This window comes from Elephas maximus, chromosome 2 (assembly GCF_024166365.1).
Source record: "Elephas maximus indicus isolate mEleMax1 chromosome 2, mEleMax1 primary haplotype, whole genome shotgun sequence".
NCBI lineage: Eukaryota > Metazoa > Chordata > Mammalia > Proboscidea > Elephantidae > Elephas > Elephas maximus.
Window position 1 is genome coordinate 180946352 of NC_064820.1, and position 27749 is coordinate 180974100.

A 27749-nucleotide genomic window follows, 5' to 3' on the forward strand; every position below is an offset into this window, starting at 1 on the left:
AATCCTTTGCTGCTATCTTCCCCTCAGCAAGTGGCAGAAATCAAGGATTTATATACAATTTCTTCACCTTTATTTCACAAGATAAGCATTAGGTGCTATCGTATTTAACCAAGATTAGTACGTTTTATTGCCAGTTAAGGAAATTTTTGTGTAATATATTTATGTCTTAAGGCCAACTTACAGAGATTTGATTTATTAGAAATTACGGGGGTTATTACATGGCATATTTATGTCCCAAGCCAATTACAGAGACTCGATTAATGTTACATTTCTTTATCACAGCATACACAGATATCTTAAAGAGTTTATTTACTACATACTTTGCATACTTCTCATATCCCTTTTCTAGTTGTAAGGTTAGAACAACTTTCTAATGATGTATAGTTATAGTTTCTAATGACTTACAGAGAATGGTTAGAGAGCATCATACAAGTATACATGTTTCTTTCTAAGTTCAGAAATTCTCTATTTCTAACTTCACATTATAAGTGACTTATACATGTGTTTAACAGCGTTATAAAAATAACAGTGTAAAAGGCATTACAGAAGCATACACAATAGTCACTTACATAGAAGTGATTTGAAAGCATCACAAAAAGCATACATAACTTATGCTTATGAAATAATGAGATATGACTGGATTTTTAAGAATAAATTAAGTTCAGAGAACAAAGCCACATAACTATTGTCTGCTTCAGAGAGGTAATTTTGAATAGTTATTATTACATTGCTTTTTTAACTCAAACAAAATTAATATGTTCATTAGAATGTCTGAGACACCAGTTTTATCTCTTTCTTGATGTATTGTTCTTGTGCTAGAAAACAAGATATCAAAAGAACTCAAGAACCAACTTGAAAAGACTCTTACTGGTCTAAGATGGGATTAAAACATAGGAAGTATTTGAAAATCCATACGAAAGGAGAAGAAGAAGAAAAAAAAAAAAACACTCATTGGTCATCACTGGAATTTGCAGTGTCACCAACCCGTTACTCTAAATACTGACAAAGTAGATAAGTTAATCACTTAGCCCAACTTTCCTGTATGAACTGTATTTCAGCATAAGCAATAGTTGCTTAAGGAAGAGTCTTCTGCAGCTCATTTCCAGTTAATAAATGCAGAAAGAATGATAAAATTAGAAAATCACGATTTTGCAACTCCTAATTGAGTTGAAATCGACTCAACGGCACTGGGTGGGTTGGGTAATGAAATAATGGATCAAGGCAATGATAATCACAAGTTCTAAGACCATTAGGTAAAACGTAATGAGGAACTTTATAAGGAAGAAATCAGGCTGACACCATCTGAAAGTGGAACATCCAAAATTATGTGACTCCTCATGAGATGTAAAAAGAAGTACAGAGCACTTGCTTAAAAAAAAAAAAGAATGTGAATCTAATCAAGCCTTTAGTTCTAACTTCTTATTCACAAGAAACATGGAGGTTAGAGACAGTGGCGTCAGTAGAGTTGGGGGCACCCACTGAGGTAACTCATGGTGTCACCCCTCATGGACCTTCTTCTGTACCAGACCATATAGAATCCTTAGTAATGTTTATTGTCAACTTTAATCATAGGATGATATGTGATATAGTTCTAAATTGCTTAAATGTAATATTTCTTAGATTATATGAATGAAAGGTTACTATGAGTCAAAATTGACTTGATGGCAATGGGCTTTGTTTGGTTTAACAACTAATTGTTTTGTAAGATCTTTCTACATTGACTTACAACATTACTAGTAACCGAGCAGAAACCTGTTTTAATTTTTCTCCTTTTCCTTTAATTACTACTTCATTGTTAAAAAGTTATCGATATAGGTTCACAAGTACTAGTTACCACAAATTGTAGCTAAAACACGAGAAAATCTGATAAAATCAGTGACTAGAAAAACACCAGCAGCAATGAAAACAACAGCGCATGTTTGTAGCACATGCAAAGCATCGTTGCAATTGCACAATAAAGACGTCTCTGGCCAGAGCACATCAGAAGGTTCACAAAGTAAATTAGCATAGAGTTTTAGCCCTGTAGGATACATGGAAGCTGGGCTTATGAAAAATGTTTTTGTTGTAACTAAGTGCAGGGATATTTTTATTTAAAAAAATACATTTTTGCTGAAATACTGCACAAAAATTTTATAGACTGCTATTTTGGTGTTACCTGGTACCTTCCAAACACCCCCAGTGACGCCCCTGGCTAGAGAAAAAGTTAACACCAGAAGAAATCAATCAGCCACATCCAGATGTAGCACACTCTGGAGGAAAATTAAGTGGGATTATTCAACAAATACATAGCATTCTTACGAGACAGAAAAACTATTATAGATGAAGAGTTAAGAAATATAAAAGCCAAATGCAATATGTAAATGTTGTTTGAGCTCTGATTCAGACATAAAAAAAAATACTCACTCTAAAAAAACAATTTTGGAATAAACAAGGAAATTTGAATATGAACTGGATATTGCGACATGGAAAGGAGCCCTGGTGACACAATGGAAAAGCGCTCTGCTGCTAATCAAAAGGTCAGCAATTCAAACCCACCAGCTGCTCCACAGGAGAAAGATGTGGCAGTCTGCTTCTGTAAAGATTTACAGCCTTGGAAACCCTATAGGGCAGTTGTGGTCTGTCCTGTAGGGGTCCCTACAAGTTAGAATGGACTTGATGGCAATGGGTTTGGGTGTCTTTGGTTTGTTACACGATGTTAAGGAATTATCATTAACTTTGTTAGTTTCAATAACGGCATTACGATTTGTTAAAAACAATGTGTCATCTGTTAGAGACACATACTAAACTAGTAATCAAAGTTAGGTAATATATTTGAGACTTGCTTTATCATAAGAAAAAAAAAAACATAAGAAATACGATAGCAAAAACACAACTACTACCGATAATATTAGTAGTAGTAATAATTATGATAGAGATGGGAACTAGATAAATAAGACTAACAAAATGTTGATAATGTTAAAACAGGATAAGTACATGAGGTTTCATTATATTTTTCTTTCTACTTTTGTATACATTTGAAAATTTCCATGATAAAAATAATTTAAGCCCAAAATAATTTAGAAGCAAGTCTCATGAATGAGGTGTTGATTAAAATGTGTTATTCCATTTTGGTCAAAAACTATGTCTGTCTCTGCAGTAATGAGTGGTTTTCATCCGTATTTCTGAAGGCAATTTTAAGAGAAGGGAACTCCGTATTAATTAACTTTTGGGATGACCTTGGGCAACTCCATTGATGTGAACCTCGCTTTCCTTATCAGTTAACTAAGGAATTTGAAAGAGATAATCACCCAGGTCTTTTCTAGCACAATTCTAGAGTTGTTTTGCTCAATGTCAGAATGATTGGATAATAGAATACCTTTTTAATGCAATAATAATCATTTGAATATATTATCATTCATTTTTTAAAATTGTTTAGAAAACAGCTTCATTACCTATAGGTCTCTGGATGGTGCAAAGGCTTTGTGTTAAACTACTAATCTGAATGTTGATGATCTGAACCCACCCAGCAGTGCCATGGAAGAAACACCTGGGGATCTGTGACTATATTTAATATTTGTCTACAAAGGTTATACAAAATCAAAAATGTTAAAAAGCAACCAATTCTATGAACATTACTCTGTGTGGAGAAAAAAAAAAATTTTTTTTTTTCTGAGAGTTCTGTAATTTGCCCTTTTCCTCTCAGAGTAGACCCATGTTTTTGTTATTAGGTGTGGTCGAGTCAGTTTCATCTCAAAGGTGAGCCTATATACAGCAGAATGAAACACTTCCTAGTTCTGCGTCATCCTCACAATCATTGTTATGCTTGAGCCCATTGTTGCAGCCACTGTGCCAATCCATCTCGTTGAGGGTCTTCCTCTTTTTTGCTGGCCCTCTACCACGTATGGTGTTCTTTTCCAGGGACTGATTCCTCCTGATAACATGTCCACAGTATGTGAGACATAGTCTTGCTATCCTTGCTTCTAAGGAGCATTCTGGCTGTACTTCTTCCAGATTTGTTCATTCTTCTGGCAGTGTGCGGTATATTCAATATTCTCGCCAACACCATAATTCAAAGGTATCAAGTCTTCTTTGGTCTTCCTTATTTATTATGATTTACTTTCTAAAAAAAAAAAAAAAAAAAAATTTTTTTTTTTTTTACTTTCTAACAGTAATCCAGTCCTGATTAGCTACATGGCTCAAGGTCACCATTTAATAACTTAAGTTTCTACAATAAATAGACTGGTTGCCCCATCACTTGACAAAGATTCTTCAAGCCAGTTATCTCGTATTTTATAGATTAAAAAAAAAAACTTTGAGATTTTCTACATTTCCACCCCAGAGCAAAGTCTCCAGATCTTAGTTCAGTTTAAATATACATTCAAATGGGGAGCTGAAGGTACACCAGAGTGAAACCAAACAGGTCCAAAACGGAGGAGTGGGAGACACATATTTAAGGAGTTAGAACAAAGACCTAAGTTACATCATTTGACTAGGAGGGGATTGATTACATCATGACAATTTGCAGGAGTATGCAGTACAAAGGGGTTGAGGGGTTCCAGGGTAACTACAGGACATTCCTCTTAGAAACGGCTCATTCAAGTGAAACCTTTCTTGTAAGCAGTTGCAGGAGACTCAGGTGAGAGTGGTGCGAGGTCTTTTTCCTGAAACATTGTTTCCGCATTTTTACCATGAAAGAAAGATTTCTTTAGGCCATCTGGTAGAAAAGATCTTGAGATACAGTTTATCCACATTCTTTCAGACTGACTACAGAGAAAGCATCTCCCTAATCACCAATGGTTGCTGACCAGAGAAAGGACTCAAAGGTACATTATTAAAAGCCTCAATTTGACTTTGGTAAATATATCAGGGGTCCAGGTTAGTTAAGCCATTTTACTTTGGTCAAAGTGACCTCAGGGCTTCTCCTTTACAATTCAAACAGTTGTTCTGATGACTTGTAGTTGTCCTTGTAGATGAGATATTTTCAGCCAATTGAATTGGCCTTTACCCACCTCATTATCCATATACACAGAGGTGAAGTGAGAAAGCCAGTAGAATAATCTAGTTTGGGGTTTGAGTTTTTTTTTGTTTTGTATTGTTTTCATTCTCAACCCACCATTTTTTTTTTTCCCCCACAATAACCTTATTGTATATTCTTTCTATTCTTAAAAACTTTTGCAACTTGGAGTCAAACAAATAACTCTTTAGGAATAACGTTTTTATACCTTTCTTTTGAGAATTCTCCTTAATTCAATTGCTAAATTGCCACTGACATTATTTGATTCTTAAACTATTTTTTAATAAGAAAAATGGATTTATTCCTATCCAATATTGCCCCTGTTTCCATAAGCTGATTTTAAAACTCAGAGTCACTCTTTTTCAACAAGGGAAGGAATGGAACTTGCAATCAGCAAAATAATTAAGTATTTGTATCTAAGCATGATGATATGATTATAATTAGGTTGAAAACTGAAATATTTCAGTAATGGCTAATTACCTTAAAAATAAAATTATAATTATTTGACTCTAATACTCAATATGAGCACTTTTTTTTTTTTGTTTAATTGCAAAAAAAAGGACCAACCCACCTATAATTTTACATGTAAAAAGATGTCAAATCTGGAAAAGAGTAGAATTTGATGCTGCAGTTTTGAAGTTTTTAAAAATATCTGTTTTATTGCCCTGCCTTAGAAACAGAATAATCATGTTTTATCTAAGAGTTTTGAGAGAGTTTACACAATCACCTTTTGTTTCATTTTTCTAAGTTCTCTCAAGGCAAAATTCTTTAATGAGAGGTCTGATGAATTTTAAACAAAGTATTGCTTTTGGATTCCTTCATGAATTCCACAACAGAATTGTCTTAGTGTAAAATCACCACAAAGTTATAGTAAAAAAAAGCAAGAAGAAAGATTTTATTTGGCATAAGTTCCAAGAGACAAAAGTGGAAACAGACAAGCATGCTGCCAAAGCCATGTCTGTCCGAATCCAATGAATATTATAGAATCATTGATATATACCAACATTAGAAATGGGTAAAATCATTAAAATCTTCACCTTTTCAGTTTGGCTAAAAACTGCTAAATCACCATGATTCTACATTTTGAACTATCTTTCTTAACAAGCACTGGTACAAGTTTCAGTAATGACAGAAGGGTCTTCACTGGTCCAACAAATCTTACTATTTACTAAATGCTAACAGAAAGATGAGTGGAAAATAGGTGGGTCTTTTGTGCTTTAAGTATTAGTTTATGTGAAAGGTTCCCTAAAAGATGTTTTCCAAGATTGTCCTAGATATTGTTTTTATATCTCAGGGCTCAGTTGATGTGTCCTTGTATGTCCTTGTGAGTCCAGCTCCATCTGGTCACGTTCTATATACTTAAAAAAAAAAAAGGAAATAATGGCTCCAATTTTAACTCCTAATTCATTCCCTCCTTTTGATCACAGATTGGAGATAACACATTGATGATCAAAACCTGAACTTAGTTGGGCTCCTACCTGGCAACCATGGCAGGCTTTTTAAACTCCACTATCTAGTTCTTCACCAGGATCTTAAGAATGGCATTCTCATGAATCTCACTGCAGAAATGATCAGAGCCAATGTACATCTATATTTTAGCCTGAGCCTTTCTTCTGCCTTTTAAGTGCATAAGACAATAGAAGATAAATTTTATTATGCCTAATACTATCAGACTGCAGACTAAGAATATCACTATTCCTTGCAGTGGTGATCTAGCCCATGTACTTATTTCTGATGGGAACCAACCAAATAAACCTGGTGTTTGTAAGGGTATTATAGTGTATAACCAAGTAGCTTGCTGTCTAATTCTGTGTATATGTTTTTTTACTTCTCCTGTGTTATTTGTTCAAATGTGACAAGAAGTATTTGCTACAGCACAGACTCCACCTTCTTGGGCTAATAAAAAAAAAAAAATCTAAGACTATTTTGTTATCTAATGCCACATTGGCTAATGAGGTCAGAAATCACTGTTGTGCTTCCATCCCATTAGCAACTTTGTCTGCTATTTTTCCCATGTGATTGATAAATTTCTTAAAGATTTTTCAAATTCAACTATACCATAAGTAGTAGTTAAAGCTCCTAGAAAGTGACAAACACCACCCTGGATGTTGGGCCAATGGGTTTTCACTCATTTTATAGTATGTATTTTTTTTTTAACAGTTTAACATTACCTTTCTAATATTTACTAGTATCATTACTGTGGATATCTAAAGGTAATCCTAAAGTTCCCAAAGCACATTGCCCACACATGCACCAGGAGTCTAAACAAGAGCTTGCCCATGTATACTCACTGTCAGTTGGAAAGGAATCATCTAAACTAGTATAGTTGGATCCACCACACAAAACTTGTCTAGAGGAAACAGAAGATATAGAAAAATTTACATGTAACAACCAAGTTTCCATTAGATAATACCTGATTAGCAAGATAATACATGATGGAGCCCCTCCTGTTGGAGGTCTTCGATTAATCTATTTAAAACATATTGTTTTTCCCAAGGGCAAGATGCCCCTTCCTGGCTTACCTACCAACAGTCATGGGTCACTTTCTCAGAAGCAGGAGTGAAGCTACAATAAAATGGAGTCAGAGCCAGACCTTGTGTTAGTCATTTTAGTTAGGCCAAGTACCTCAGTTTTAGGGTGTCTTCAGATAGTCCCTTCTTCCAATCATGAATCTTCTTACGAATTTTTTATCACTATTATAAGAGTGTCTTCTTCCACTCAGACATTCTGATTCTGTGATTTTAAATTAGGGTAAATGCACAGCAAGGCCACACAGAAGGAACTACTTGGTTTTCCAAAAGGCTGACTGAGGTCAATCACCTCTGGGAACCTGGTTTCTTCAAGATACATAATTTTCTGCACAGTAAGGGTATGACAGTTTGATTACAAACATTAGGCATTTCATACAATAGGCATTTCATACATTGTCTTGAAAACTAATTAAAATAATTACTTATTTACTGTAAACATAGTTCCCAGTCTGATCTTTGGAGTTAGTTTCCCAAAACAGACAAAATTCTTCAAAAAACCAAAATGCCCAGATCAAAATGGTCTTACTAGTTTATCTGGACCATTGTTTGATTCCAAAGTGGCTTCAAGAACCAGTTTTTTCCTCAAAGCTTGAGGTACAAAAGGGACAACCAAGGACAATGGCCTGTGTGGGTTACCCCAACCTCCATGAAAGCCATAAATCTGGATTCCAAGAGAATTACAACTCTCATTATTCATTCCTGTTTGATCATGGTCCTGCTATAGGATCTTTTAACAAAAATGTTCAATAACAGCAGTTGGGCACTGCATAGATTGAATCAGGTCCCACAAAAACAACTTGGCTTGTCCGTGATTCCCAGTACTGTATGACTGTCCACCATTTTGTCATGTGATTTTCCTATGTGTTGTAAATCCTGCCTCTATGATGTGAATGAGGCAGAATTGGAGGCAGTTATATTAATGAGGCAGGACTCAATCCACAAGATTAAGTTGTGTTTTAAGCCAATCTCTTTTGAAATATAAAAGAGAGAAGTGAGCAGAGAGATCTGGGGACCTCATACCATCAAGAAAGAAGCATCAGGTACACAGCGTGTCCTTTACTACACCAAATTGTTTGAAATAATCAATGAAACCATGACCCTAAGATCTTTGAATCAAGGAAACAAATCTCATGAGGTGTTTGTTTACACATGAGCAGCATCAGTAATCACTTTTGATGTGCCTCAGCAACAACTACAACCTGCAAAACCTCATATTTTGTATTAATGTAGGAACAGCAACATTTATCTATTAAGCACAACCTGTTCCCTTGGAGACTTACAGGAAATCTAATGTCATTTCATTTTGTAAAGTCATAGCTCAAACTTTAGACACTTTGCTGGTTAGGACATTTATAACTTTGCTAGTTTACCGTTAGGTACTTCTAATTTGAAGGTTACAGTATCTAAACCCATTAGTTAGATAATTTAGGAGAAAGGAGGAAAATGGTTTCTTATATGCAGAAAATAGGACCTTAAAACATCAGCAATATTCCCACATAAAATCCTTTAGTTTACCCAGTCCTATGAAGTTAATTTCTGTTTTACATGATTCTGCATTAGCTGCATTCAGTGAACCCATTAGCTTCCACGTAAGAGTTCTGGAAATCTTGATTCAGTCTAGTCACAGTCCTTTTCACAAGTCCAATATAGTCCATCTTTTTATTGAAGTGTTTTGGTCAAAAGTTTTCAGCAAATCAAAGTAAAAAGTTATCTGCAGATGAGAGAACTTAGTATGGCCATGATTAATTTATAAAAATAGTACACTTAAAAGTAAAAGACCTGGTAGACATTAATTACAAAAGTAAATGCAAAGCCAAATAAAGCCAGTTTTAAAAACTTTAGACGAAAAGATCTCTAAACATAATGATTAACCCTATTTTCAAAGAGCTTCAGATATAATACATAATAATCTTGAGACATAATACTATATAGTCAGGATATGCCAAAAATATACGAAGATTATTAAGTCTCTAAATACGTGAATAGTATTAAAAAAAAAAAAAAAACTTTATGAGTAAACGATGTGAATTCCCCAAAGCCACTGGCTTTGATGATGCTAGATTCAAAAAAATAAATTAAGTTGCAACCAAGTTAGCAATTAAAAACGAAATAAAGTTACGACATAATATTATGCATTTGTTGTCTACTATTAGGCAAAAACATAAGAAGAAACACTAACGTATAAATTTTATCCCAAAGAGAACCTGGCACTTCTTTTGATTTTGACAACACGTTCCACGTAATTTGTAACATATGAAATAAATCTTTTTAGCACTTTTCCTTTATAAATTTTTTTTTATGACTCTCCATGGGTTTCAAAGTTGTCAGGAATTCATTTTAGGTCATTGAGAAACAATACTTAGATTGTTTAACCAAAGACCTTAAAAGTAAAAACCTTAGCTTTTTTCTTTAAAAAAAAGACACGTGGCTTGGTTTTCAACTCGGAAATCTTATTCTAATGAGAGGCTGAACCTTTGCTTTTGAGGCCAATTACACAAAGAGTAAATTAACCCTTCAACCAAGTAATCAAAATAATTTTTTTATCTTACCAGCAAGAAACCCAATTCTTTGTTTTATATGATATTTGACATTAAACCAAAAAAAAAAAAAAAAAAAAAACCCATTGCCGTAGAGTCGGTTCTGACTCATAGCAACCCTATAAACAAAAAAAACCAAACCCGTTGCCATCAAGTCTATTCCAACTCATAGCACCCCTATAGGACAGAGTAGAACTGCCCCCACAGGGTTTCCAAGGAGCGCCTGGTGGATTCGAACTGCCAACCTTTTGGTTAGCAGCTGTAGCTCTTAACCACTATGTCACCAGGGTTTCCCTATACAGCTTGTAAAAAGCTCATAAATTAAGCTATTAAACTTTAGCTATATACAGATAAAACTTTTGACAATATCAAATAAATTTATTTTTAATAAACCTCTTAAATGTTGTCTTTGTTGTATATCTCTTACAGTACATCCCTTTAAATGGTAAAAATGAACATTCTCATTAGCAGAACCAAATATATATATACACATATATGGAGCCCTGGTGGCACAGTGGTTAAGAGCTTGGCTGCTAACCAAAAAGTAAGCAGTTTGAATCCACCCGTAGCTCCTTGGAAACCCTATGTGGCAGTTCTACTCTGTCCTATAGGGTAGCTATGAGTTGAAATCAACTTGATGGCAATGAGTTTTGGTTTTTTGGTTTTATACACACACACACACACACACACACACACACATATATTCTTTCTCTGTGACATAAAAAGCAAAAGTATATAAACTTAAATTATGATGAATATCTGAGTATCTATCAACTCAATTTAATACAGTAAGTTACCTAAAAGGTCTTTAAGCCTGTATACCATAAAATATAATTTCTGTTGAAATAATTTTTTTAAATATTCTCTAAGTTTTCATTCATCTTTTACTATTTCCCATATTTTCGCCAGTCTAATTATAGCCCTTAAAGATTTTATCAACTGGCTTTGGAAATCATAAAGTCTGCTCAACCAATCAATTAATTGATATGGATATAACTGTTCCTAGGCAATTTCAGGTGTGTCTCATTGTGATTTGTATCTTTTGGCTTCTTAGAATTCCTCTACAATAGAAAGAACTTGTTTACAGTTCTTTTATGATGGGGATCCACACAATTTCTAACTATAGTAATGGCACTTTTTTTTTTTTTATATTAAAGCAGCATTTTTCTTAGTTTCTTTTATCTAAAAAGGTCTTCACCTAGTTGGAAGGGGTCTCTTAAAATCTCCCCTAGAGCTATATGACCTCAGAGGCTGGGGGCCAGGAAGGCCTGATCCTGCCCAGCCCTCCCTCTCTTTTGGCTCATGATGGGAGACCGGATTAGGTCATTCCAATTCTTTTACATATGTTTAAGTTGGCCTAGGCATTTTGAAAGGCAAAAGAAAACTAATTTCTTTCCCTTTTACCACTCTCTTGGTAAGCAGTTTTGTTTTCCCTTTATCACAATGTTTTATCTACCCAGTAAATACCAAAGCTCTTCAGCAATTTTGTAAATGAACCCATAAATTCTTGTCCAGTCTTTTTTTTCTCCCTTCTAGGTTTGTCCTAAGCCTCCTTTTTCCCATTCTGGAACTACCAGTTTTAAGATAAAATTACCCTTTTTCCTTAAATAAAAAATATTTCATATAATATCTAGCCTAAAAAAAAATTTTTTTTTAAGTTACCTAGAAAGTTTTTGTTTTAAGATTGACGTAGTACCCAAACCCCACTGCCATCGAGTTGATTCCAACTCATAGCAACCCTATAGGACAGAGCAGAACTGCCCCATAGAGTTTCCAAGGAGAGCCTGTTGGATTCAAACCCTGACCTTTTGGTTAGCAGCTGTAGCGCTTAACCACTACACCACCAGGGTTTCCTGACATAGTACAGAACATAAAAATCTTAGTGCACTTTTCAAATAAATCAATTTATATTAAAGTTTTTCAAAGTAGCTATCAAAAGCCTAAATCATAAGACAGACACAAGACTCAGTTTTTCTTGGACAAGGAAAGAACTGAGGTTTTAAAATAGCCCTAGAAAAAATAGCAATGGTCAGCCACAGCCTCCAACCTGGTACAAGACAGAAACTCAGACACAACACTCTAGACCAGAAGCAAGCTCTCAGTACAAAACAAGACAGAAATACCACATAAACTCATCTGTCTGTAAGGCCAGCTCAAAGAACAGGCTTATAACAATACCGCACAAAACAAGGATATGGAGAACCTGGTTTCCTAAAGTGTATATAGCAATTCTTGGAAAGATTGACTCACTTCAATGGAAAAAAAAAAAAAAAATAGGTTCTAGATAAAACTTATTAATGTGCCAGAGCCTCAGATGGAGGAATATTATACCTTTTGACAAAACCTGCACATCAAACAAGTTCCCCAAACAGGAAAGCAAAGACAACACGAATGGGAGATTATTTTCTCAAAGTGGAAGAAAAGAAAACAAAAAAACAACAGCAGAATGGAACTCATTTTCCCAAAGTATTCACTGAAATTCCAAATTACTTCTAGCACATTCAGCTTGTAGCGTTTTTAAATACGAACCCCAAACCAGTGTTCCAGTAGGGGGAGAGGAATCCAGGTTCATTTATCAAAGATGTTAAGCTCTAAGGTTTAAGTTTTTTATTTATTTCTTTTTCAACTTAATTCATTCTGCTGGCTAGAGACCTATTCTCTTATTTTAGACCTTAAGTATGATAGTTCCTCCAAATGAAAAGTACTTTAAAGTAGCTAATGCTGGTTTTAATTTAAATATTGTAATTCTTTATTAAGGAACTGTATCATGAAACAGGTCGGGAGCTTCCACCTCTCGTGGGGCCCTGGTGGCACAGTGGTTAAGAGCTACAGCTACTAAGCAAAAGGTCAGCAATTTGAATTCACCAGCCACTCCTTGGAAACCTATAGGGCAGTTCTACTCTGTCCCATAGGGTTGCTATGAGTTGGAGTCGACTCAGTGGCAACAGGTTTGGTATTTTCTTGGAAGGTTCCACCAAAAACATGCACTTATAAAATTTTAGAATTGGAAAGCAAAGCATTACTTTTGGTTTCTCAGAGGCAAGATAAAATCAGCTCAAAAGACTCTGAGGTCCTTTGTAACAACTTTCATGAAGCCATATTATGCATCAAAATCCAAGTCAACATAAAAAGACAAACAGAAGCAAAAGTGAAAATACAGGGTCAATTTAAAAAAATGAGTTGCTAAAATGCATTTCAGCAGGAGTGTAAGAATACTTCCCATTGAATTTATTTTAGATCGGTTTGCTTCAAATTTACACCTTAAAAAGACTAATCTGGCCAATTCAAAAGCCCTCCATTTAGGTCATTGTAACGAATCCTTTTCTTTTGTTAAATCATGCCATTTTTCTAAATACTAAGCCCAATTAGGCCCAATATTCTTTACCACATAGTCAGTGGGTGTGCCAGATGGTGGTCAGTCAATTTTAATTTTCTCTTGGTTATTTCCCATTTACATTTTGAAAAGGGAAAAGAAAGAAGTTTCAAAACAGAGCACTGCCTTCTAGATTTTCTCTGAGTCACAGAAAGAAACCTAACAAGGAGTACAATGGGGTTTGAACAGTGTTTTGCTTGGACCAGTGTGTGCAAGAGTTTGCTTCCAGGTGGCAGGCAGTCTAGTGTTCTAGTCTGTCTTACAACCATCTTATCCTGGCACCCAACCCAGTGGATACTTTAACACTTGTGATGAATGCCAGCAACTACCCTAGTGACTTTTACTGGTTGATACATGCCCGAATTTTGTGGCTTATAGTGACCCAGAGCTCTTTGAAAATAGAATCACCTCTTTCATGTTTCAAATGCCTGAATCCAGGCACCAAACTGCAGTTCATCAAAAGAGACACTAAATGTCACTCTTAACCAGATGACCAAGCAAAAAACCTAAGAAAGATTCTCCTTAATCAAACAACTTGTTTTCAAACAATATGCCGAACAAAACTTAAAATGTGAGAAAGAGAACAAAAAAGAATAAGCAAAGGCTCGTTTTCCAAGAGCACTTACCCTGTTGGTGTCTAAGGGATATGGAGTGCAAATGCATGGCGTCCAGCAGATAGGACCTCTCTCTTCATCTTCTGCTCCACAGTCCAGGTCTCCTCGAGGTTAACTGGATTCATGGCTTCAGAAAAATCCTGCCATGACTGTGCCATTAAATTGTCCTAGGGTATAATCACCACAAAGCTACAGTAAAGCAAGAGTGATTTTATTCAGCATATGTTCCAAAAGGCAAAAGTGGAAAATGAACAAGCATGCTCCCAGAGCTGTGTCTGCCCAAATCCAAGAAATGTTACTGAATCATTAATACATGTTGTCATTACAGGTGTGTAAAATCATTAAAACTTTCACCTTTTCACAGATTGGCTAAAAACTGCTAAATCACCATAATTCTACATTTTGATTTGTCTTTCTTAATAAGCATTGGTACAAGTTTCAGTAATGACAGTCAGGAGGGTCTTCATTAGTCCAACAAATCTTACTGTTTACTAAATGCCAAGAGAAAAAGATAAGAGTGGAAGACAGGTGGGTCTTTTGTGCTCTAAGTATTTGTTTATGTGAAATTTCCCTTAAGGATATTTTCCAAGATTGTCCTAGATATTGTTTTTATACCTCAGGGCTCAGTTGATATGTTCTTGTGAGTCCTTGTGAGTCCAGCTTCAACTGGGTCACATTCTTTATTCTCAAGGGCAGGGAATAATGGCTCCAATTTTAACTTCTAAATCAGGCTATAAAATTTCTTCTAGATTATTCTGGATTGGAATATTTGAATTTACCTTGAAATAAATTTCCAAATGCACATTATCATTGTTTGTAAAAGCCTTATGGGACACAATTTGAAACTTTTTATACTTTAATTGTTAAGCCAGGAAAATATATATTTCAGCCTCTTGCAGGCCACCACCACGCATCCCTTCAGGCAGCACCATAGTGTCACAGTCCAGGAGAAGGATGCCTGGGGGCTATGCTGCACAGCTGTGTGCAGTGGCCCTCACCTCTGGCAATTCCATGCTTAATTTCACAAAATTGCTCTACTCAGAGTAACTACCCAACAGATATTTGTTGATTAACACATTTGTTGTTGAGAAGACTCAGATCCCAGAATTTCTTATAGGTAAAGTGCCTTATAAAACAGTTTTTATTGTATTAAACTCTTCTAACCTGGGTTGCATCTACACAGTAAAAAGTGAATAAATATTTGGTGATCCTTACATTCCTTTATGAAGGAGGACTAACAAGACCATTCAAATCCACAGCATGATAGTGGACATCGAACAAGTAAATTTGAAGAATACCAAAATTCTGTTTTGCTCTTGGAGAAAGATCAACACAATCAAAAAAAAAAAAAAAAACCCTTCTTAAGGTCCCTAAGTGGTGCAAGTGGTTTGCACTCAACTACTGTGGTGGTTAAGATTGTGTCAACTTGGCTGGATCATGATTCTCAGTGTTTATATGTAATCACAACAATGATGGGATCTGCTGTGAGTAGCCAATCAGCTGAAAGGGAGTTTTCTTGGGGATGTGGTCTGCATCTGAATATAAGCAGATGTTCTGTTTTTTGGCTCACTCTGGATCCTGCAGCTGCCTCCTGTTTGTCTGACCTCTGGTTCTTGGGACTTGAGCGATTAGCTTATCTGCTGATCTTGGGATTCATCGATCTTCACAGCCTATCAGTGAAGCCCTGCTGTCCAACCTACCAATCTTGGGTTCCCCAGTCCCTGTGGCTATGTGAATCAGGAGAAGCCTCTATCCTAATCCACAGACTTGGGACATTCCAGCCTCTACAATTGTGTGAGCCATTTCTTTGATATAAATCCCTCTCTATATATATTTATACACTTTACTGGTTTTGCCTTTCTAGAGAACCCAGCCTAAGATAACTACTAACTTAAAGGTTGGTGGTTTTAACTCACCCTTGACACCATGGAAGAAAGTCCCGAGAATTTGCTTCTATAAAGATTACAGCCAAGAAAACCCTATGGAACCATTCTACTCTATAACACATGGGTTGCCATGAGTCAGAATCGACTGGATGGCAACTGGTTTAATTTTTTTCTTTTTATCTATGAGTACCTTGCTCTTAACAAAATGCTGTTACAGACATCCTACCCTTTCATTCCCTACTCAACAACCATATGTTATCATTAATATTATTTTATTATCATATAATTGGAAAAAACTAAGGTTTGAAGAAACTAAACAGCTTGATCACAGTCACAGCAAGTAGTAGCACCAAAACTGGAATCCATGTCTTCTAAATCCAAAAGTTAAGCACATTCCACCACCCAACGTCACGTTCTATTTTAGTCATTCTTCAATCCCTTGAATGTAAAAGTATAATGAAATGTGAACTAGGTTACCTAAAATAATTGTGATGAAGAAAACTGCCAAAAATAAAGACATGAAGTAATTTTTTTTCCCACTGATTTGAAAGGATATAAGAGGTCTGGTTTCACACATGGAGACTATAAATTGACCTGTCTCATTAAGAAGTCATTTTCCTCTTTCTGTGATTGACAACAGTCTCAGGGGGAAATAGAGTGGTAGAGCTGGAAGCATTCTTCAAAGTTCAGACTTATTCCAAAAAAAAAAAAAGCTGTGTTCAAATCCAAATATGTATCTTTGGGCAACACAGAGTATCTCTGAGCCTCAACTTCTTCATCTATAAAATGTATGGACTAATACCTGCTCTCATAGTAAGTAAAAAAAAAAATCATGGGATAAATGAGCAGTTCTACTCTGCACATCATGAGTTGGAATTGACTTGACAGCAATTAACAACTGTAACATGTATAACAGCTAACTCATTGCCGTCAAGTTGATTCCAACTCATAGCGACTCTATAGGACAGAGCAGAACTGCCCCATAGGGTTTCCAAGGAGCTCCTGGTAGATTCGAACTGCTGACCTTCTGGATAGCAGTTGTAGATCTTACTACACCACCAGGGTTTTCAGTATGACACCAGTACGTGTTAATTGTTAAACATAATTGCATCTAGCCCGATATTTCCCAAACAGGTATTTCTTCCCATTTCTTACCTCACTTAGTGACATATTGAAGTAGAGGCAATTATATTCAACAATTATCATTATTTAGATAGTTCACACATAACTCACCAGATACTGACAAGTACAGTATCTCAAGAGGCAAATTGTTTGGTCTGATGTGATTGACATTCTTCCCCTCCTGCTTGCCTATTCCAAAACCTCCAGCTCCTCTGACCCCTCTTCAATCTCATTCATCCTTCAGATCTCACTTCTGAGACCCCCTTGAACCTGTCCTCCCTTAACCTCCCTGCCTGGGCCCCCAACTTCTACCCTTTACATTCTCTCAGCCACCCTCTTCCATAAGGAGAGGCTATCAGGGTTGAGAGTTTAGGGACCAGGGAGGTTGAAGGAGGCATAGGGTTGTGGCTGAAGTTAAAACAGGGTGGCATTTAGGAAAGGAGATGGCTGAGGCAAAGTACAGTGTGCTTTAACATGGAGCAAGCAATACCCCTGCTCCTCCAGGCTTTCACTTTCCTAAGTTGCTACTGGCAACCCTTTAATTTAGCAACCTCTTTGGTCTTTGAAACCCCTTTAGTCTTGGAAAACGTGGTGGCAGTTTTGAGAAGGCGCTCCTTGTAAAGCTCTGTGGGGTAGGTCTACTCTGTCCTTGAGGGTTGCTATGAGTCGGAATCGACTCAGTGGCAATGGTTTTACTCTTAGATCCTCCTGTTCTATAGATTTCATCCCTTCCATCCTTATTCAAACTCCTTTTGCTAAAGAACTTGGAGAAAGATCAACACAATAAAAAACCTTCTTAAGGTCACTGGGTGATGCCAAGTGGTTCATCTTAACTACTAACATAAAGGTTGGTGGTTTAAACCCACCCAGCAGCACCATGGAAAAAAGACCTGGGGATCTGCTTCCATAAAGATTAAAGCCAAGAAAACCCTATGGAGCTGTTCCAGATAGCCCAGGTCTGTCTGCCTCTCACCTGCTCTCACAAACTCTTTCCCTATGTTTGTCTGACCCTCAGCCTTAGACCCACATTTCTCTATCCTGTCCTGTATTTCAGCCTCTGCCCTCTCCTTCAACTAGTTTTTTATCTTCTAGACCATTGTCTTCACTACATTCACACCTGACTTTTATTTCCCCATCTACTTACCTCAGTGTGAAAAGAAAAAAAAAATGTACATTTTTTTAAAATGTTCAGTTAATAATAGTATCGATGTGATGGGATATGACAAGAAAACATGGAGAAGAATATGCAGGCAATTGAAGCTTAAGGAACATTAAACAAATCCAGGTCTTTCTCTGGAAATGACAAAACTGAAATCCAACAATATTATATGGATTGCTCAAAGTTGAACAGTTGACTAATGCCAGAGAATAGGCTGCTATCATTAAGCTCTGGTAGCTCAGTGGTTAAGTGCCCAGCTGCTAACTGAAAGCTCAGAGGTTCAAACCCACCAATCTCCGCAGGAGAAAGATGTGGCTGTCTGCATCCATAAAGATTACACCCGTTGTCATCAAGCAACTCATAGCGATCTTACAGAACAGAGTAGAACTGCCTCATAGGGTTTCCAAGGCTGCAATCTTTATGGAAGCAGACTGCCACATCTTTCTCCTGTGGAGTGGCTGTGGGTTTCAAAACACTGACCTTTTGGTTGGCAGCCAAGTGCTTCACCATTGTGCCACCAGGGCTCCTTCCAGCCTTGGAAACCCCACTGAGCAGTTCCACGTTCTCCTATAGGATCACTGAGTCAGAATCTACTTGACAGCAACCGGTTCAACGGAACTTTTCCATAGTGTGTCTTTCATAGCAGAGACATATTCAGATTACCAAAAAACAAACAAACTCGTTGCCATCAAGTCGGTTCTAACTCATAGTGACCCCATAGGACAGGGTAGAATTACCCCACAGGGTTTTCAAGGCTGCAATTCTTACGGAAGCAGATTGCCACATCTTTCTTTCCAAGAGCAGCTTAGGAGCTGAGCGCTTAACCACTGTACCAGCAAGGCTCCTGTATACAGATTAGGTGCGGTTATTTAGTGTAAAGAGGTATAACATTCCTGTTTTAAAGAAGCCTGTTTTTTCCTACTTAGCTGGATGTAGTTTAATGTCCCTTTGTTTCGAGACTTCACAACCACTTCTATTCTCCCATTTTCAATCACAGCCTCAAGTTGTAGAAGAAATGTTAAAGTTTGGTGAAAAAGATATGGCTAGCAAAATAATATCACACTGTAGGCCCTATTAGTGGGAAAGATAAAACATAAACACACGCGCACACATACACCCACACACATATACACACACTAGACTCAGAGAGAGACCTCTGCGATTGATTTAAGAAATGAAAACTGCATCTTTCTTTTTTCTTTTGCTAATGGACTGAATTGAGAACGAAGTCACACTAGACATCTTTAAAAATGCTGAGTGGTGGCATCTGACGTTTTAAACAGACCTCCAGATGCTGCAATTATTCTACTGCTAGAACTCAGTCCATTTTTTTTTTCTAAGAAAGAAAGTAAAGGTAATAAAGACCCATTACCTAATTCTGGGCTGAGGCTGAGTCACTGCGTAAAAAAATGTTAGTCCACTGACCAGCTTTCTCAAGTGTGAATCAACTGCCTTGAACAATGAATGTAGTGAGTTCTGCCAGGTTAAGTCTTGCAGAATTGAACCACTGGGCATTGTTCTGTGATAGGATGAAGTACAAGTCAATGTATTCTGGGTTTGCTAGCTCTCTTCTATCATGGAATTTGAATTTATCCAACAAGCCTGGAAAAATGAGCATTTAAGAGACAAGGAAAGTTGGTACCCAGTCATGAAGGTACAACAGACTAGGAAGATGGTGGCCTGGATTCCTTCGGCAGTCAAAGCTAAATTTTACAATTCCCAAGCGTCTGGAGGAAAAAAAAATCATACCAATAAATTCATAATAAAATAAAAAAGACTAATTTCATAGCTTTTCCTTCCTTCACCTCTAATAAACTTCTGCTCTCAGAATAAAGCTGGGGCACTACTATTTCTCTTAACTTACCTTAAAAAACACAAAAAACCAAACCGGTTGTGTCAGACTCATAGTGATCCTATAGGGCAGAGTAGAACTGACCCCATAGGGTTTCCAAGGACCAGCTGACTCATTTGAACCCTTGATCTTTTGGTTAGCAGCTGAGTGCTTAACCATTCCACCACCAGGGCTCCTAACTTACCTTAGGTGAGTCATTCAAGCTTTATGATCCTTAGCCACAGCCCTCCCCCTGACCCCCAGCCAGTAGAATACAGATTATACTAGTACCTACCATTAATCTCTATTTTACTCACTGGGGAGAGCGGAGGGGGGCTACTGTTAGTTTTTCAGTTAAATGAGATAATGCATGTAAATCATTTAGCGATGTCCATGGCATACAGTAACAACTCAATAACATATACTATTTTTATTATAATTTATGGTAATAACCATGATGCTGGAAAATAGCTTGAAAATTAATCAGATCATCTCATAAGTAGTGAGTGGCAAAGGTCAATGTAAAAAGGTAAAAGAAGAGGGACAAGTTTCCCTTTCTTTAGGATTTTGCTAAAGAATGAAGCCAGGTTTGTAAACAGTCTGTAGCCAAGGACCAAAGGGTATTTACCTTTTTTTTTTTTCTCATAAAACCTAACTAGTCCATATAAGAAAAGTCGTGTGTTGACTTTATTTACATTTTAAGCAGACAAAGGTTGCCAGATTCAGCAAATAAAAATATAAATTTTAAATAAACATTTTTTTAATATAAGTATTCCCATGAAATATTTGGAACATACTTATACTAAGTATCTATTTAAAATATTAGAGCCCTGGTGGTACAGTGGTTAAGTGTTCAGCTGCTAACCCAAAAGTTGGCAGTTCAAATCCACCATCCACTCCTTGAAAACACTAAGGGGCAGTTCTACGCTATCCTATATGGTCACTATGAATTGGAAATCGGCTTGACAGCAAGGGTTACGGTTATGAGTTTATACTAAATAATTACTTGCTGTTTACCTGAAATTCAAATTTAACTGGGCATCCTGTATTTTATTTGGGAACCCAATGAGCATCTGACTCCAGAAATCAGGCAAATTCTAAATGGTGGGCTCCAAGTAACCTTGGAAAACCACAAGTGTGAGTCTAGGGGCTGATGAAGACATTTGAAGGAAATAGATATTTTCCTATACTAGCTTGAATGGGTTTCTTTTCCTTGCAATTGGAAAGACTTGACTACAAAACACTTTTCTTGTGTTTTTGAGTCTTCCTGTCTAAAAAATGAGGAACTAATCCTTACAGGGTTGTTGTGAAACTAGAAAGTACTTCATAAACTATGTTTTCAGAATTTACAAGTAAAAATGGAAGATTAAGCACATGCTCCCTCCGGGAAGTCTTCTAATATAACAGGAGTGGGATTTTCTAAGGTGCTAATCCAAAAAGGACACGGAGAACAAGAGAGAAGAAAACAGCAACAAAATATTGGAAGTAGGAAAGTAGATATATGAGCTATAAATGGCTTAGCACACTCAAGAGGACTCAGTTCCAACTCAGTAGTACAGGTAGTTGAGAATCAACCCAAATTACACTGTGTAATTTCTCAACGGCCCGTGCAGACTCAGGGCAACCCCATGTGTGCAGAGTAGAACTGCACTCCAAAGGATTTTCAATGGCTGTGCCCTTTCAGAAGCAAATCACCAAGTCTTTCTTCCAATGCACCTCTAACCAAAACCAAAACCAAACACAGTGCCGTCCAGTCGATTCTGACTCATAGCGACCTTATAGGACAGAGTAGAACTGCCCCACTGAGTTTCCAAGGAGCACCTGGCAGATTCGAACTGCCGACCCTTTGGTTAGCAGCCGTAGCACTTAACCATTACACCACCAGGGATGGACCTCTGGGTGCATTCAAACTAACAGCTTTTCAGTTAGTAGTCAAGCACTTAGCCATCTGTGCCATCCAGTTACTAGCGAAATGGATAGAAAGACTGTTTTAAGAAAGTATTCAGATCCCCACATCGCTCCCAGACCGCTGCAGCTGGGAGACTGTCCACCACCACACCCCAGCAAAATACTGAAGGCTTATTATCTAGAGATGGTAAAACAAATTATCTGGCTTAGGGGACAGCAAAAGTATTTGTGAGCAGGGTATAGTACTTAAAATTGGGGGGTTATGTGAATGTATGCACATGCTAACTTCTTCTCCATGAGTCCTCTCCCCAGCTTAATCTCAGAACCCTGTGAGCCAGGCTTTCACCCTCAAGGCAGGAGACTGGAAGAGTGTGCTAACCAACCTAAGAGGGAAAACCAACAATCATAGGCATCAGGACTTCTCCAGAGAAACAGCCCATACAGGTGAGGTTCACAGGCGACAGCTCTAAACATATAAGCAAAGCCTCAGTCAGCCTTTTAGTTCCCTGTTCTGAAACATGAATAAATTAATACTGAAAGATACTGACAAAAAAATTTTTTTTTTTTTTGAAAAATAAAACTGCTTGGAGGAAATAAAAATTATGCATAAAGAAGAAAACTTTAAAAACAAACAACAACAAAAATGACTATTAAAAGCTTTAGAAAATGGTTTAGAAACAAGAACAGGGTTACTATAAAAAAGAAAATGAGCTTCAGAAATTAAAAATAATATAACAAAAGCAAACAAGAAACACTCAGTGGAAAACCTGAAAGATTAAAGTTGACAGAATTACAAAGACAAAGAATGGCAAATGAGAAATTAAAAAAAAAAAAAGCTAAAAGGAAATAAAAACATGTCAAATCAACCTAGAATTCAATATTTGGGCCTTTTATCAATTAAATGAGAAAGTAAAATAAATATATTTTCAATCATGAAAACTCTAAAAAATATATACCACCAAAGCACCCCTTCCCAGGAAGTTCCTGGGGAATGTGTTCTACCAAAACAAGAAAGTAAATGAAGAAAGAACAGGCAGAGGGTAGAGAAAATATACTTCCAACACAGATAAGAGGGGAAGAGAATGCTCTGAGTAACAGCTGTGTACCCATCATGAGGTAGCCAATGTGAAGGCTCCAGGGGAGACTTCTTCAGGTTGTTTACAGCGATGTATTTAAATGTCTTGAGAAACCCAGAATAACAAAGATTTGCACATTTAAATGTATGTACAAAAGAAATTACGCAAATGGCAAAAGCAAAACAATCAGTAACCCCCTGAAAAACAAAACTGTGCAGCCAAGGATAACTAATCAGAGTTTATTACATGGCTTGGATTTTTATAACCTTTACATGGTCACAAAAGTGTAAACATCGAATAAAAAATCTAACCAAAAGTACAACGTATTACAGGGATGAGGGAGAGGCGTAGGATAGGTTTGTGTGATGTAGACAGACAACAGACACACTGGTAATTTAAAATTACTCACGATGAGATAGTGTGTACCACAGGAATTGGCAAGCTATAAAACAAGTTTTTTTTTTTAAATCAGTGGTATACTTTTATGACTTATCAGCACACCACTGATTAAATGCCTATCTTCCATAGATAAAAGTCAATAGATAATGCCTAAAACTGAAAAATCAAAGAACTAGACAAACATGTTTCTTAAAGACATGGAAGTCAATACCAAAATAATCCCTTAAGAGATAAATGTTGTAGCCTTTTGAGAATAGATAGGGAATTGCTGGTTTTCATTACGAACCTTGTAGAACTCCTGGACCCTTTAAGCTATGTGTTTGGCATAATTTTTATTAAAAAAAAATAAAATCTTAAAAAGAAAGATATGATTCTAGTATTACATGGAAGGTCTAAACAAAAAAAGACATGAAACCAACCAACGAACTAAACACACTAAAACCAGCCAAGGACCTACACATCAAGAAGAGTGCTGCAATGCTATTTTAAAGAACTTGCTTAGAGTCAGACATATATTAGCTCTGAACAAAGTACCAAAAAGTACTGTCATTTGCCATCCATGCCACCAATTTTCAAGAATAAAGAATTTTACCAAACCATCAGTAACTTTTCCTTAATAAACTACCACGTATAAATCACCCAAAATTATACCTAAATGCTTCCTAAACCATTTTTATTTTCAATACACATATTCTTGAATTCTGATCTATGGCAGTCTGGTAGGAGTGCTGGAGTCAAGCGGCAGAATTGTGGTGCATTTTAGCACTAGATACACAGCATATAAAATAATATGGAAATAGCCACTAGTACCTTAGTTTAAAATCTAAGCCTCCAATGTTTTTTGTGATGAAATTATATCTGAAGTTAATTAATCCATCTAATGAAATTTCAGGAAAAAGATATTTCCTTACCTTCCCTCTCTAGAAATACGTTTTCGTCACAATACTGAACACCTCGATCATAAAACCCAACAATATTTGACCTGGAAGGAACTGTAGAGATTAATTAGTCCAAATTCTTCCATTTGCAGACAAGGCAATTTATGCTCAAATAGCTCTCCTCTTCACTTTCCTTTGTAATCAAGAGAGAAGGGCATGCCCCTTCTCCAAGGGACGTGAAGACCTATACTTGGTGATATTTTCTACTGGAGATGGAGGTATAATGGTCCTGAGACACTAGGTTTTAAGTACTGACCTTAAGGAATTGGCTTTCCCAATTTTATAAAGATTACTATAATTGGAGAGGAAGATACTCAAAAAATATCTAAATCTGCTGAAAAAAAAAAATCTAGGTGTATGCTACATGCAAGGCACTGTACTTGAATCCATGGAAGACACAAAAATGAGTTAGAAAAGATCCAGTTATCAAAAAGCATATTATGCAGTGTAGGTGGAAGAAGCAGAGAAGTAAACATTTACACAAGGGAGACAAATTAAATTTGGCTCTAAATTATTTCTTTGGGGGATCGGGGTCTACATTCTCTTCCTCTTGGACTCTGTAACTGCTTTGAACAATAAAATATGACATAAGTGATGCCTTGCCAGTTTCTGGGCATAGGCGCCTTATGAGACAGGAGGCTTCTGCATTATGTTTTTTGAAACACTTGGTCTAAGTGTCCAGTGATGCCATATAAGAAGTTTGATTCCCCTGTAGAGAGAGCCTGGCTCAGAGATTACATCAAGAGGGAGAGGGAGCAGAGCCCATCTCCCAGCTATTCCCTTCCTAGGTGCCAGTGAGGCAAGTGAAGCTGTCTCAGACCTTTCAGACCAGACCAACCATCAGCTAATTATCATCAAGTGATCCAGTCAACGACAGACGTAGAAGAACTTCCCATCACTGCCTCTGTCCAAGGGGCAGAGCTGCCCAGCATATTCTCCCAACCACCACCTTCACCCCACCGCCCCAGCCCCGAGAGGTGCCATCAGAGCGCATCAAGGAACAGGCAGGACTGTGCATGGCCCGGCAGAAGCCCCTGTGGCAGCTTGCTGGACTGACCTTTGCGTGCCCACTCAGCTTGTCTCCAGTGAAGTTCATCACTCCTCCCCAGGTGCAGCCCCAGGATGCTGGCTGAGCCCTGCTGATTGCTCTCCTCTCTAAACCAATTCAGAGCACAGCCTGGGGGGTGGGGATGGTCCAGCATTCTCACCATGACCCTTGACCTGCTGAGGACCTGGGTACCCAAGTCCTGCCCTCAGACCAGCTGTGGCCTCACCCCCAGAGAGGACGGGTCCCAGGTGACGGGACAGCTGTGTCCACAGCTGGCTGGGGAATAAAGCCATCTAGGGTGGTTTGAGAAAAAAAAAAAAAAAATCCTGACCAATAAATTGACATGGTATTACAAGATAACTGTTGTTTTAGGCCATTAATTTTGGGTGATTTGCTACACTGCAAATGAAGCACATAATACAAGGCAGAAGGGGATTAGTATCATTAAGACATAGACACCAAAGGGACACAAATGCAGACTCATTTCTAAGAAAATTGTAGAAAACTTCACAAGGAAGGTGGTATTTGAGCTGAAAGGGGATAAGTAGAAAACGAGAAGCAGAAATAAGTAGAATTAGTAGAAACAAAAAAAATAGTGTGTTGCATAAACTTAAAAACCTGCCTCTCTCTTTCCAGGGAACTTTCAGATTCCTAGACGCTAGCCTGAAGTTTCCTCAAACTATGGGCGACAAACAAGAAATTCAGAAGTAAAATCACAGGTGGGATGGGAAAGAAAAATAACCTCATTGAAAATTTAGCCTCAATTCATTGCTGGTTGTCTAATTCCAGGTCTTTGTACATTTCATTATAATACTTTACTTTGTCTTCTCAAGTCATCCTTCGAAATTTTCCATTCAGCTCTTTTAGGTGATCCTTTCTTTCATTCGCATTAGCTACTCTATGTTCAAGAGCAAGTTTCAGAGTCTCTTCTGACATCCATTTTGGTCTTTTCTTTCTTTCCTGTCTTCATGTATAATATCCTTGATATCACACCACAACTTGTCTGTTCTTTTGTCATTAGTGTTCAATGTGTCAAATGTATTCTTCTGGTGATCTCTAATTCAGGTGGGATATACCCAAGGTCATACTTTGGCTATCATGGACTTGTTCTAATTTTCTTTAGCTTCAGCTTGAACTTGCATATTAGCAATTGATGGCCTGTTCTGCAGTCAGCCCCTGTCCTTGTTCTTACTGATGATATTGAGCTTTTCCATGTCTCTTTCCATAAAAAATAGATGGAGTCAATTTGATTCCTGTGTATTCCATCTGATGAGGTGCACGTGTATGGTCACCATTTATGTTGTTGAAAAAATGTACTTGTGATGAAAAAGTTGTTGCTCTTGCAAAATTCTATCATGTGATCTCTGGCATACTTTCTACCACAAAGGCCATATTTTCCAACCACCAGTCCATCATTGTTTCCAACTTTTGCATCCCAGTCGCCAATAATTATCAATGCATCTTGATTACATGTTTGATCAATTTCAGACTGCAAATGTTGGTAAAATCTCCAATTTCCTTAGTGGTGGCTGTGTAAATTTGAATAATAGTCATATTAACTGATCTTCTGTGTAGGTGTATGGATATTATCCTATCACTGACAGCATTATACTTTAGGATAGCTCTTGAACTATTCTTTTTGACAATGAAAATAACACCATTCATCTTTAATTTTTCATTCCCAGCATAGTGGACCATATGATTGTCAGATTCAAAATTACCAATACCAGTCCATTTCAGCTCACTAATGCCCACATCAGCAAATGAAGAACCTGAAAGCTTGACTCCAACTACATCATAAAGGTCAACTCTGCTTTGAGGAGGCAGCTCTTCCCCAGTCACATTTTGAGTGCCTTCCAACCTGAGGGGTTCATCTTCCAGCACTAAACCAGACAATGTTCTGCTGCTATCCATAAGGTTTTCACTGGCCAATTTCTTCAGAAATAGACAGCTAGGTCCTTCTGCCTAGCGTGTCTTAGTCTGAAAGCTCTGCTGAACACTCTCCACCGTGGATGACCCTGCTGGTATTTGAATACCAGTGGCATAGCTTCCAGTATCACAGAAACATGCAAGCCATCACAGTATGACAAACTGACATACTGTGAAAAATGTGTTATTTGCCAAGTGTTTCAAATGTCTCTCAACCTGCAGAACGTTTTCTTTGCCAGTGAACACAGATACCCTCAATTTTTAATGTATTATAGCTTTTTCTTTTTATGGACTACCTTAGAAAAGGACTATTTCTGATGTAACTGATAGAATGTCAATTGAAACCAGCTTCAGCAATGGTGAAAGTCTATTGGCTCATGAAACTTAAAATTTCAGAAATGAGCT

General features: G+C 37.1%; 1 long non-coding RNA gene across 2 annotated transcripts in view; it reads right to left on the reverse strand.

The window, feature by feature from the left end:
- Positions 1-643: 643 nt before the first annotated feature.
- The window catches only part of LOC126070256 (uncharacterized), a 79091-nt gene continuing 51985 nt past the window's right edge, over positions 644-27749 (reverse strand). Inside the window, exons 3-6 of one of the 2 annotated variants that reach the window (XR_007516178.1) lie at positions 14061-14215; positions 7619-7849; positions 7285-7343; positions 644-4099 (exon numbers count right to left, since the gene is read on the reverse strand). This is a non-coding gene — a long non-coding RNA (uncharacterized LOC126070256). The remainder of the gene's footprint in view (positions 4100-7284; positions 7344-7618; positions 7850-14060; positions 14216-27749) is intronic. The other variant, XR_007516179.1, reaches the window with a different exon arrangement.